This window comes from Mytilus galloprovincialis, chromosome 2 (genome assembly GCF_965363235.1).
Source record: "Mytilus galloprovincialis chromosome 2, xbMytGall1.hap1.1, whole genome shotgun sequence".
NCBI classification, from domain to species: domain Eukaryota; kingdom Metazoa; phylum Mollusca; class Bivalvia; order Mytilida; family Mytilidae; genus Mytilus; species Mytilus galloprovincialis.
This window is the reverse complement of record NC_134839.1, coordinates 99,010,714-99,024,739: the sequence shown is the minus strand read 5'-3', so window position 1 is coordinate 99,024,739 and position 14,026 is coordinate 99,010,714. Positions and strand designations below refer to the sequence as shown.

Genomic DNA, 14,026 nt, shown 5'->3' with positions numbered 1-14,026 from the left:
TTTAGTTTTTTATGTTGTGTTTTGTGTATTGTTTCTGTCTTTAGTTTTTTATCTTGTGTTTTGTGTATTGTCCTGTCTTTAGTTTTTTATGTTGTGTTTTGTGTATTGTCCTGTCTTTAGTTTTTTATGTTGTGTTTTGTGTATTGTTTCTGTCTTTAGTTTTTATGTTGTGTTTTGTGTATTGTTTCTGTCTTTAGTTTTTTATGTTGTGTTTTGTGTATTGTTTCTGTCTTTAGTTTTTTATGTTGTGTTTTGTGTATTGCCCTGTCTTTATTTTTTTATGTTGTGTTTTGTGTATTGTTTCTGTCTTTAGTTTTATTATGTTGTGTTTTGTGTATTGTCCTGTCTTTAGTTTTTTATGTTGTGTTTTGTGTATTGCCCTGTCTTTATTTTTTTATGTTGTGTTTTGTGTATTGTTTCTGTCTTTAGTTTTATTATGTTGTGTTTTGTGTATTGTCCTGTCTTTAGTTTTTTATGTTGTGTTTTGTGTATTGTTTCTGTCTTTAGTTTTTATGTTGTGTTTTGTGTATTGCTCTGTCTTTAGTTTTGTATGGTGTGTTTTGTGTATTGTTTCTGTCTTTAGTTTTTTATGTTGTGTTTTGTGTATTGCCCTGTCTTTAGTTTTTTATGTTGTGTTTTGTGTATTGTTTCTGTCTTTAGTTTTTATGTTGTGTTTTGTGTATTGCTCTGTCTTTAGTTTTTTATGTTGTGTTTTGTGTATTGTTTCTGTCTTTAGTTTTTTATGTTGTGTTTTGTGTATTGCCCTGTCTTTAGTTTTTTATGTTGTGTTTTGTGTATTGCCCTGTCTATAGTTTGTTGTGTTTTGTGTATTGTTTCTGTCTGTCCTTTATGTCATGACCTTGTCAGTTTATTTTCGACTTATGAGTTTGAATGTATCTTTTGTATCTTTCGACTCTTTCTAAGATATTTATTTGAATGCATTGTTAGCTAGAATCACATGATTGTGCTTTCCATATTCGGATAACTTGAGTTAAGATTCTTGTCATACCATTGCTGCACGTGCATGTCCACGGTTACAGAGTCTTTTTGACATCAACATGTTTTATTTTAAGTTCAACTGTTGTGTTGATGTTTCAATAAAATTCATCTTAAAATTATTTTTTTCATTCATATTGAAAATCAAGAGCCTTATGTTTATGAAAAGTGTGTTATGTGTTTTGATAACTATTTACACCACTGGGTCGATGCCACTGCTGGTGGACGTTTCGTCCCCGAGGGTATCACCAGCCCAGTAGTCAGCACTTCGGTGTTGACATGAATATCAATTATATGGTCATTTTTATAAATTTTCTGTTTACAAAACTTTGAATTTTTCGAAATACTAAGGATTTTCTTACCCCAGGAGTAGATTACCTTAGCCGTATTTGGCACAACTTTTTGGAATTTTGGATCCTCAATGCTCTTCAACTTTGTATTTATTTGGCTTTTTAACTATTTTGATCTGAGCGTCACTGATGAGTCTTATGTAGACGAAACGCGCGTCTGGCGTATAAAATTATAATCCTGGTAGTTTTGATAACTATTATGTGACTTATAGATGAAATCGTTTCTGTAACTGTCACAATATAACTTTTAAATGTAGCTGAAATAATCAACAGAATTATCAATTTATTTGACTTAAATGTTGAATGGCGTTCACTTATAAAACATGCCATTCATAAGTTATGTCATTTAGACTTAATTGAGAACAATTGATTATTTCCAAATTTAGGTCCGAAATCACAAACTATTCGTGACAAACGATGTAATTTTTTTAAAATAAAAAATCAGTTTTTTCTTTAGCATATTTAAAACATTGAAAACAAGATTTTTTTTCCAATAATTGCGTGACATGGAAGGTTGTAATCATTATAAGAAATGCTGTAAACGTAAATTCCATATAATATCAAATGAAATAAATTTCCATTGTCGTGTTACATACGATCAGAAAAGAGAATAGATCTACATGTGTCACTATAGTCACAATACATTTATTCACCCGAAAGTCAATACAGCCCGTAACAGAGAAGTGATCGAATTGATGTTTCTTTACCGTCAAAATTAGCTACGTTATCGACAAACTTAATTGAGTAGTGACCGAACTATTGGTACTTTAACGTTAAACAGATTGACAATGCTGACAAACTTTCATGTGTCGATAATCAAGTTTAATACCGATAATATTGAAAATAATTCTAATAATATGAAACAAAATATGTCCATGCACCATTTCGATTGGACGAAAAGTAGTCATTTCTTCAAAGTCAGAACAGAAAAAAAAGAGTTATGGAAGGACGTCTTGATAGTATTATTTCCTTTACAATTTTACTATTGTTTGATAGGAATGAAATCCTTTATTTTTTCGGACTACAATGTGTACCGTATGTGTGATGGATTTGAATTCAATCAATAACTTTGAAATGTTTTTTCATATGTATACACAAAAGGGAGGACTGGTATTTGTACTTCTGTTAGAATATGTCTTCGTCCGTTTCACATTCCAAACTTTTTTCTAGTACAGTTTAAACGGGAAAATTTTGTTGAATTTTTTTTTAATATGACAAAATAACGAGCAAAACTATTTCTTGCAATGGCACACACAGAGAATATTTTTTTTTTTTTAGTAAAAATCAGTAAAAAAAATATTCTCCAAAATATACCATGGCCAGGACCTGACAGTTTTTAGCAGTGTACAAATGAAAATCGTCCGGAAAACTGCGCTTGCTGTCATTTTGAGGGATCATGCAACATTTCACCTATTACCCATAAACAACATAGGTTCTCAATTACTAAAAAAGTTCTAAAAGATAATTTCAAATCAGAGTAAACATATTAACTTCCTTATATCCAGTCGAATTTGTCTATAGGTTACACAAAGCTGGTTCTTAAAACGTTTGTATCAGGGAAAACATTTTTCTTTGACTTTTAAAACATGTAGGGGAAACGGATTTCCTAACCATTCACATATAATATTCCGTATTTCTGATTTTTTGTTCGATAACGTAAATTATACGACTTTTTTTATGACTACGTGAACTTGTGCCATTTATTTTTGCTGGTCTTTAGGAAGACAATTTACAATTGTGCAGTGAATATTTAACCTTATAATTCTGTTTGGAAACAAAAATAAATTCCCAATATATAAATATACATGTATTATATGTTGTGTACATGATTGGATTTTGTAGATATAACTACCGCACAGAAAAAGTATCATGGATTTCGAGGCTTTTATATTCAAGGTTTTGAATTCTACCCTTGTTGAAAACCTGTGGAGACCTCTACAGTTCCTTAAAACATCAATTATTTTTTGTAAATTGAGTGCCGTTTCCCTGAACATGCTAACACTTAAGTCATATCTTTTCATTTTCATATTTTTTCCCTGTTTGTCTCTGTTGTCTTGATTGTTGGAACGATTAGTGGTATCTAACAATATTTATGAAAACTTTACAGAGAGACCACACTCCATCCATGAGAAAAACGGAGGGAATTTTAAAATCTAGAGGTCTCCACAAGGCTTTCAACAAGGGGGGAATCTCACTCCTTGTGAAAAGCTCTAAATCGCCCCAACGTGTACATACGTTTGGTCATTAAGAGATTCTGGTTTCTCTTTTTGTGTGTCGTAAACATTCAATTCGGATTTGAATTTAATTTACCGAAACATTTCCGTACATTAAATCTTAGGACGGTCAGAACATTTTAAGGACGCAACAGATCGAAGTACAATTTTAAGTAGTACATAGATGTGCAATAATTCAGCTTCCTGTACATGTTCATGAAGTTCTAAATTTTGAATGTTGATTTCTTTAAAAAAAAAAAAACATTTTTTTTACAATAAAAATTTTCAAAATGTCCGTTAACAATGAAAAAGTTTGACCATGAAAAATCACATATCTAAGAAAAGCAGTCGTTTAATTGATTATAAGAAAGTTTCAGTATATCATGTCAAATTTCTTTGATTTGAGATTTTTCCTGTAGTTACAAATGTAGCTCCGTGTCTGATGGTGAAATAAAAATGAATGTCTCAGAAAGTGGTGAATTAGTTTCCATAAATGACAGATGAATCGGGCCAAGCTTAGTAACTTACAGTAAACAGACTACTGTTACATTGACGCACTGGTCGAACTGTTTAAAAGATTTGTGTTTATGACCAAAAATTTATATACAACTTCATTTATAAATTAATCTGAATTTCATAGCGCGTCTTCACAATAATGAAAAATAAAAAAAAAATCTATAACCAGCAGATCTATACTTCTATAAAGAAGTATTCTTGTACAAAAGGGTATTTATTATAAAATGGTCCTATAACTATAGAATAGATAGTTTACCACAGAAATCTTAAACGGAAGTTTCAACAATTTTAAACAGAAGAGATTTGAAAATAAATTTAACTTTTTATAAACACTAAAATAATTTTAATACCTCAAGGTGTAAAGAATTAACCAACAATCTCAATCTTTAAAAGTGTCTTCATTGCACTAACCGACGAGTTCATGTTTACACTTAGAAACAGTGAATGTGACTCCAATAAATTCATTATCATTGTAGTCATGAATATTTATCGCTTATATTAAATTGATAAAGATTTTTTCGAGGTCGCACCAACTGTTTCTACAGCTAAGGTGGTAGGTACCAGTTTTGGTGTACCAGAACATGTGTCCCACGCAGAAATTTTGTTATAGTTAAGCATTGAGGTATATAATTGCATCATGTGGACTAAAAAAATAAATGAATGTAAATTCTAGGCTAGTGTACTACACAAGTAAGTAGTTGCATACACAGGTTGGGGATTTCCTTCACATTAGATTGCATTAGAGCATTAGATTGGTTTCAGAGCATCACATTTTTTGCCATATTTGCAATGCATTTATAAATTTTTAAATCTCCATGCGGGACAGACACCCACATTTAAAGGTTTTCTATATATTTACACAAGCACGTACACATCTTAGTTCCTTGAAACCATACATTTTATTTGTATATAAGCTTGAATGAATTTTTAAGAAAATAAAATCATAAATCCATGAAATTCTAAAGATATATTGTAAAATAACTGGTTTCTGTCACCTAAGTTCAGTTACTTGTAACATGATCTCGTCGATTCGCACGACGAAGCCATTGTTTATGACAGAACACACATTCTAGATTATGTATTTTTGTTTCCGTCAGTTCGAAAGTATTTGATCATTTCAACTCCCTTGTATTTCATAATATGTGTCATGAACAAAGACATATGTTCGATTGAATAATGATTTCCTCGTAACAAATGATAGTAATTTCGGAGATCCCGTATTTGATCCTTTACCGTTAAAATGAAAAGGCCAATGACAGAGGTTGATTACAATTTTTTTTTTACTGTGTTAAAAAAACTTCGACTTAAACAATGAAAACTTACACATTGGACATGAAATATTTTGTCGATGAAGAAAATTAAATTATGTCACTTCTGAAATAAGTTTGTCGATAACGTAACTTATTCTGACGGTAAAGAAACGCGAATTCGATCACTACTCTGTTACGGGCTGTACTTTCATCACTTGGATCCCATCCATAACTTTTATCTATACCGTTTCTTTAATTGTTATAAATTTGATAAGATGGTATCTTTCCATCAGAGATCAAATAATATAGAAGAAATGGTAATGATAATCCGTTTATGTTTAGGGATTGTCAGAGTGCAATACATATAACATGTAACACAATATGATATTATCGATATCAAATCTATCCTAACACCACATTATATTATCGATATCGCCATTTTTATTCGATAATTTTTATTTTAGTAATTTCGTTTATTGTCATGATTTCCTTGATAGCATATTAAACAATTATAATTTAATAATTACATTAGATGTATGTTTCATTACAATACGTTCAAAATGTACTTCGGTCAACGCTTTTACACCGCAATGAAGTTACAAATTCTTAAAATGAACAACTGTATACAGGTAGGTGTCCGGCAAAAATTGCAATTCGGAAAGAAATTGTATAGGACAAAAGTGATTTTCTAAAGTGTTTCATCATATACATGTATTTGATCCAGTAACAAAAAAAAATCAACTTTTGAAATACCAATTTGTTCTTAAGTTGACTTTTTGTAAGGAGATGTGAGTGTCAGTGAGAAAACTGTTAACTAAACATCAAAAAATGACAATACCTGCAGTAGCACTTAACACAAAATGGAATTCTACATTATTTATACTTCAAAATTTATTGTGAATGACCTTTCAATCACCTTTATGCACCTTTAATAGCAAGAGTACTTCCACTCATTCGTGTCAACGATTGTGCGAAAATTTTGTTCAAATATTACTAAATCCAAATGTTGATTGAATCAGATCAAATATTTTTTCTAGAAAAGGCGATGCTTTCAATCTGAACAATTTTAGTAAGTGTTTCTTTGAAAAGTGACAGTACTAACAATTTATCCTCACTCTAATTTGGTTAAATTGGTTTTGTATGCCTAACATGAATTTAATCATGAAAAACATCTGTATGATTGTAAATCATTTAATTTCAGTGCAATCATTATTACAATATCACTGTATTAATCTGTTCAATATCTTCAAAAACTAAATTATGCAAATGTACTGATTAAATCTTAAGATAATTCAAAACTTAAATAGCAAAATGAAACGGAAAGCACATTTTTCGTTAAAACCACACCCTCAAAATCGACAAATAAGTCTACATGGCTGAAATCAGCAGTCATATCATATCTTTTTAGGAGTTGCTACCCTGAAATGATAACTTTTGATTGTTTATTTTATTTGTATTATTGCCTATTATTTCAAACCTTTCATGACACAGAAAATTTTTAAATGCCAAATATAATTCCAAGACAAGATCTACAAGTAAATCAATATTACTGAAGTCGTAAATTAACCCTTTGTAAGAGTTAGTACCCTTTTCAAAAGTTACAATGTTTATCAATATTTTGAGTTTTGTTTTTTTTTCATCTTGAAAACTATAATATATATATATCCGATGGAAATTTTGTAAAGGAATGGAATGTCATCCATAGGACAATTAAGATCTACAAATATACCAGCATACCATACAAAACAGTAGGTTGTCTTTTTATAGAAGTTATTGCCCTTAAATGAGGATTTGTTTTAACCTTTTTGTGTCTGGGGCAATATTCTAGTCTACCATGTTGAAGAGTGTCCATTTCTTTAAAACAATACCTCTATAGAAGTCTGTAGTATTTTTTTTATCAATAAGCGAGAGTCTCGCACAATTTTCCGCATCGAAAGGTATGACTGTAACGGTGATGTTAGGTTTAGGCAGACATGTTAAGTCTCGTCCAAAGATATTTACTTAGATAGAAGGAAACAGATTAATATTTGCTGCGGAAAAGTAAATGCAAGTCAGTTGAAATCTCATAGAATTAGAAAGCAATAAAGCTTTTTCTTTGAGTTAATTAATTAACTCTAGTCATTCAAAACATCGATCAATTCTGTAACGTGTTGATTTGATATCAGAATTTCCGTTTTATGTACAAAAAAAAATGTTTCTACACTCGTTAATTCTGTTACTGTTATCATTTGCTTCAAACATTTATCGTTTAATAGAGTTAGTTAAAAAAAAATATAAGCCAGGACTTATAGTAAAATCGAAGCTTATGTCAGATGTATAGTTTGAACAGCAAATAAAGTCGAGTACCTTGCTATATGAAATCTTCTGTGAAGTACATCAACTGATATAAAATGCCCGACGGCCGTCGACTGATATTAGATGTACGACGGCCACTTTCACTAGTATTTTGAGTGTGCTATCAGTAAGTGAGTTGCAAGCAATCTTTATTTAGGGACTAGCTGAGCACCACCTCCGGGTTCGGGATTTTCTCGCTGCGTTGAATACCTATTGGTGGCATTCGGCTGTTGTCTGCTCTTCGGTCGGTTGTTGTCTCTTTGACATGTTCCCCATTTCCATTTCCATTCTCAATTTTATATTTACATTGTTTATTTTATGTGTTTTGTATACTATAATGAAGTAATTTCAGAGTTAATGTTTTTATGGAAGTTTAAATAATCTACTGGTCAAGATTGAAAAAGGCGAAGGAAAATATCAACAACACAAAAAAAAACCAACTAGTTTAACCGATCCACGTTTTTCATCATATGCCTGTTTGTATTATCATTAATTTCTTCGTTGTTTATGGAGAATTGATAAAGATGTTAATGAAAAAGTATATTTATTGTTTCTATTGAATACATTCACAACGTTTCTAAACTTTTAAAATTATGTTTAGGGACATGACAATAATGTTTCCTTTAGATGTCTTTTGGTTGTTGCTTTTGTTTGTGTTGATGTTTCATTAACATTACCTATCTTGTCTTTTTATTCTTACATACATTTCAAACGAAACATCATCTGTTCTGAAATGAAAATAGAATTAAACGTACGGTCATCAATAAGAGGTGTTGTAATTACCAAATAAAACATATCCTGTGATACTCTACAATACAGGACAAAATCTAGATCTCTTAATTAAAAGGTACTATTTATTACTCCCTTTATAATAAGGTATCATTCGTAGTAAGAAACACCTATTTTTCAAAGAAACACCGATAGGATTGACAAGCTCTGAAATATTTACGTAACTGGGACACATAAACATGTATTCCATATAGTCCGTATACAGGTTTTACGCGAATGCTTCTACCTAAATATGGAAAGTTTACAATGAAAAATTAAGTCATTTCTCTTTATTGTTTCGGTTACAACACTGTCGATATTATCTGAGTCAAGTTTATTAAACAAACGAAAATGTACCTGCTATATCTTTTCTTTCAATTTTAGTAGGAAAAGTGTGATTAACAAAACTTTGAATTAATCAGAAGATAAAAAATATTTTTAAACGATGACCACGATAAAACGAAACCACCAGTAATCAGGCCATTTAGTTTTGGTAATTATTTTTTCATTGATGGTATATGTTATTATTAATTTTTCATTCCGTTTCATGTAAATATACGTTTGGTTCTAATTAATCTAGGGAAATGATGAGGTATGACTGAATCTAATTTACAGATTAATTGTAAATTACCTATGTACAGATTGGATTTGCAAAATCAAGGGAAAAAATGCTCTACCAACGAAAAGTAATTTAGTTTACCTATAAAAAATTTATGTATGAGTCATTTTTTTTAATCGTTTTTGAATATCTTTTAGTAAACGACATGCCGTTCAATATTACAGTCATAAAACTTTACTGATTGCTGTACGCTTCCAGTGGCAAATATTACATGCATACTAGTGGAAAATACAGTCAGAAATGAAACAAAGTCTGCAAAAACATTTTGTACGTCTTGCATTATTATCTGTTCTAGCTTTCTTCATTATCTGTTCTATATGTAGTTGTATAATTGCACTTTGATGTGCTTTTCTTTAAAGTTTAGTAGCCTTGTTATTCCTTCAAATTGTGAATGACGCAGATTTAATTAAGAGGTTTATAGCCATATTCTAAATTAAGGTATTTTATGCATATTTTATGTCGTTATTAAAGCACCTGTCAATTACAATAGGAGTGACGTCATTTAAGCACACATCCGATATATGGTGATGAGGGGACTGTATATGTTCAAGTCTTTGTTAATTCCGGACAGTCCGCTAATTAAGGTTCAACTATTAGCTCGTTATTTTCTTATTAAAACATATTGCAATTAAAAATTTAGACTTATATAAAATAGATAGGCCAGTCCTACACATGAGCAAAAAAATCTTTTTCAATAGGAGTATTGCATAGAGATCTTGCAGTAAATTTGATTACAATGTTTCTAAATCAAGTAGCCCTGCAAAATATCAAGGAACAATTTACTTGAACTTGATAGGTGAAAACTGCCAACGAGGTTTAGTGCACTGGTTGCATTGTTTTGACTAGGAGATAGTGTTTACATGTTCACCATTTAGCGGGAGGTATTTATCTGTTAGCTGATACAAATAAATCCTTAACATTTCCTGTGTTAACGTATTAGATTGTTATCAGTTATATAACATCTGATTCTGCTCACAGATAAAGTACCGAAGATGCTAAACTAGCAAAGTACAAAGAACGTGCTTTGATATTAAAATATTTAGAGTTTAATTTACTGCGTTTCTGATTTAGTAATGGTGTCAGGTACGCAGGAGATCTGCAGATTGAAAAAAGCGAACAGGTTACAAGATCGCAATTATTTGTTTATGTTTTACCAAGATGGTACTCAGAATAGAATCCTATACGGCTTCTGATTGGTTGATACAGGATTGGAATTACATTTAATCGAAAGCTTATCCAATTAGGTTTAAAAATTGCCGAAAATCATATTCACATTTTACGAAGTATAGAAAATATCGTCCATTTCTGCACGTCGGACCCATTAAAAATATGCCCTTTTCATTAAGCGAAAAAAGTAGACGATCTTTTTCAACTGCATTTTAAGTCAATTTGAGCCGCATGACCCTATATATTTTTTTAGTTGTAATGCAACACTGGCATTGCTAGTAACAGGAACTGCTACCCGTTTTTCCCTAATTTGTGTAGTCTTTGAGAAAAAAAATACGGAACACTAGTGGTACCCTATGGAAAATGCATTACGAATAATTGCGCTCTTGTAACCAACAGTATTTCATCGTTAATGAATAGCTTTATTTTTGTATTTGATTTCTTGAATCTTTTTGACAACAGTATACTCTATCAACTACAAATAGTGACAGTGACAGGAATATCATATACATGTACATAGTTTGCACCTATCCTAAGTAAGGAAACTGATGTTCAGTGGTTGTCGTCTGTTTATGTGGTTCATAAATGTTTCTCGTTTCTCGTTTTTATATAGATTAGACCGTTGGTTTTCCCGTTTGTATGGTTTTACACTACTAATTTTTGGGGTCCTTTATAGCTTGCTGTTCGGTGTGAGCCTAGGCTTCGTGCTGAAGGCAGACCTTGACCTATAATGGTTTACTTTTATAAATCGTTACTTGGATGGAGAGTTGTCTCATTGGCACTCATATCACATCTTTCTATATCTTTTATAGCTGAATTTAGAACAACCTTTCGGAATTTTAGATCATCAATGCACTTCAACTATGTACTTAATTTGGCCCTATTTTATTCGAGCGTGAAGTCTTTTGTAGATGGTGTATGGTAAGCCTGGTATCTATGATAGTTAATTACCACTAAACACTAAATGTTTATTCAGTTTTGGTCTGGTTGAACAAAGACGATTGATAGCTTAGTCTTTTTCAGCAAATTTTGTTTTACATTTTTTGGACCTCTACATTGATTAGTCACAAATACTGCATCCCGTTTATTTGAGACTGACCATTTAAAACAATGTCATATTATGCAACCTTTTACCTTGAAATCTGATGGCCTAATTGATTATTTCAAATATACAAATGCAAATCAAATATAACATAGCTAAGGAAATATCGTCTTCAATAATCAAAGCATTGCTCTGAATATTATTTCCATGCACGGGTTTAAAGTTCTATATTTATTATATTCTGTATTTCAACTTCATGAAACATACGATGAAATTGTGAAGCTTTTTTAAGTCGAAGTAAACGAAGCTGATAATATGATTATTAGCAGACATAAAGTTAATATGTGATACATATTGCAGTCGCCCACGTGTTTCTGAAATGAACCTTCATCAGATAAACAGACTTCGGGAAGCAAAATGTATAAAACATTTGAGAGCGTATTACAATATCTGATCAAATCAAACGGTAGTCTACATCTGTTGAGATCACGAAAGTTGTAGAATAACAAGCCGTAAAGCTGATTTATAGTCCTTCTACATGTTGATCTTGGAATAATTGAACAATTCGCTTTGATTTTCTGCTAATGCAGTTATTATTTTATACTGATTCATTCGTTAATTGATGTTTATACGTCACGTCTGTATGCATGTATGTTTGGTCTCTTGTGGAAGTTGTCTCATTGGCAATCATACCACATCTTCTTTTTTATACAATTGAACGTGAAACTAAACGTATTCGACATGAAAAGTACACTTTAGAATGTAAAAAAAATAACATACTCTTTGCAGTTCTATAATTAGCTAGTAAAGATTCATGTCCATAAACTAACAAGAGTGACACACTATTGTGAACCAACATTTCCGTCCTCTAAACATAACAACTAGCTGAAAAAATGACCAACCATTAGCAACTAACATTTCCTTCCCCAACATAACAACAAGCCGACAAGAATGACCAACCATTTAGAACCAAAATCCCCATCTTCCCAAACATAACAACAAGCCGACAAAAATGACCAACCATTAGGAACTAACATTCCCTTCCCCCAACATAAAAACAAGCCGACAAGAATAACTAACCATTTAGAACCAAAATCCCCATCTTCCCAAACATAACAACAAGCCTACAAAAATGACCAACCAATAGGAACTAACATTCCCTTCACCCAACATAATAACAAGCCGACAAGAATGACCAACCATGTAAAACCAAAATCCCCATCTTCCCAAACATAACAACAAGCCGACAAGAATGACCAACCATTCTTTACCTCCCCGTAAAAAAACAACACAAACATAAACAACAAAAATACGACAAGAATGGTCCATCATTATGAACCCCCACCCCACCAGACAAATTTGAAAACAACCAAATTACACTACACCAAACTATAATCTGCTTAGCTCATACTATTATATGAAATCTAAAAATAAAATAAACCAGTTTCGTATAGCCTTAATTTGTTTAAATTGACTTGTCTGTCAAAAGACGAAAGCTTTATTTAACTTTTAGAAAAACAGTTAACGGTCAGTGCTTTGAAATGATTTCAAGATAACTTAAACTAAAACTGCTCGATCAGACTCACTTTGTTTTAATTTTCTTTTTCATGTAAAATCTGCTTTTTCATGAAATGCTTGATGTTAAACGATATGAATGCGATGTGTTGATCTGTTAAATCATACCCGGCATAGCTCGAACTTCCCCATTCAACTGAAACTCATATACAAATCATAGAACACATAAAGTATACAAGGAAATTTAAAGTGATGGAAAATACTGGGAAAAAACATTTATTTAAACTTTTCTCTTGAGGACATTAAATTTATCCAAGTCATATACCGATTTCTTCTGATTTAGATTTATTATTTACAAATCATGACGAGTTTCTAAATTCGTTATTTCACTCTTCACAAAAGACACCACCGGCAAATGTAAACAAAAACGTGTTTTAATTAACAATTCTTTGTAAGACATTATAAAATGTACGTCTCTTTAGCATCCCCTTTTGGAAAAGAACGGCAGCTTTTCAATATAAAGCAAGAAACATACATCTTGAATACTTTTGTTTTTATTTCAAGAGTTTGTTTTTATTACAGTACATTTATATTGCAATGTATATTTGGTGATTTTTCTGTTTAGATGATAGTAATGACTGGTTTGAAGGCATGTGTTATAAAGTCCAAGAGGCTTAATATCATATACTGGGATAGTTATTAACTTGTTAAAGTGACACATAAAAGATACTTTATTTAAATTAAAACTTGTGAGGAAAAATTCTGGGAAATAACGTTATTATCAGTTATTGTCAAGATTCTTCAGAAATTGATCTCTACAGGGAAATGTCTTGTTAAAATAGCTATTATTACATAATAATGTATAGAAAAAAAATAGTATTTATGATGAATAAATAATCTTTTGTCAAATTGGATGGAACTCAAAAGTCAATAGTAACGTTAATATTATTAAGAATATGAAGTTTGGAGCAAAAGAACAATTGTCGAGGAATGAAAAAAATCTTTTATTAACATTTTTTTGACATTTGTTGTTTTGATATTTTTGAAATAATTTTAAGAGAAGCAAAAGATTACAAAGGGAAATTCAGATTCATAAGTCAAAATTAAACGGACAATGCCATGGCTAAAAAAAGAAAAATACCAAAAAGACCACCATTAATCATACACAAAACACAAAATAGAAAACTAAGGACTGAGCATTTTGAACCCCACAAGGTGCTGCAAAAGGAAAAGAATATCTTGCTCCACATGTGCAG

General features: G+C 31.1%; 1 protein-coding gene across 1 annotated transcript in view; it reads left to right on the top strand.

The window, feature by feature from the left end:
• Positions 1-14,026, top strand: part of LOC143065072 (adenylate cyclase type 1-like) — an 80,560-nt gene that overhangs the window by 20,097 nt on the left and 46,437 nt on the right. The gene's annotated exons all lie outside the window — the stretch shown is intronic.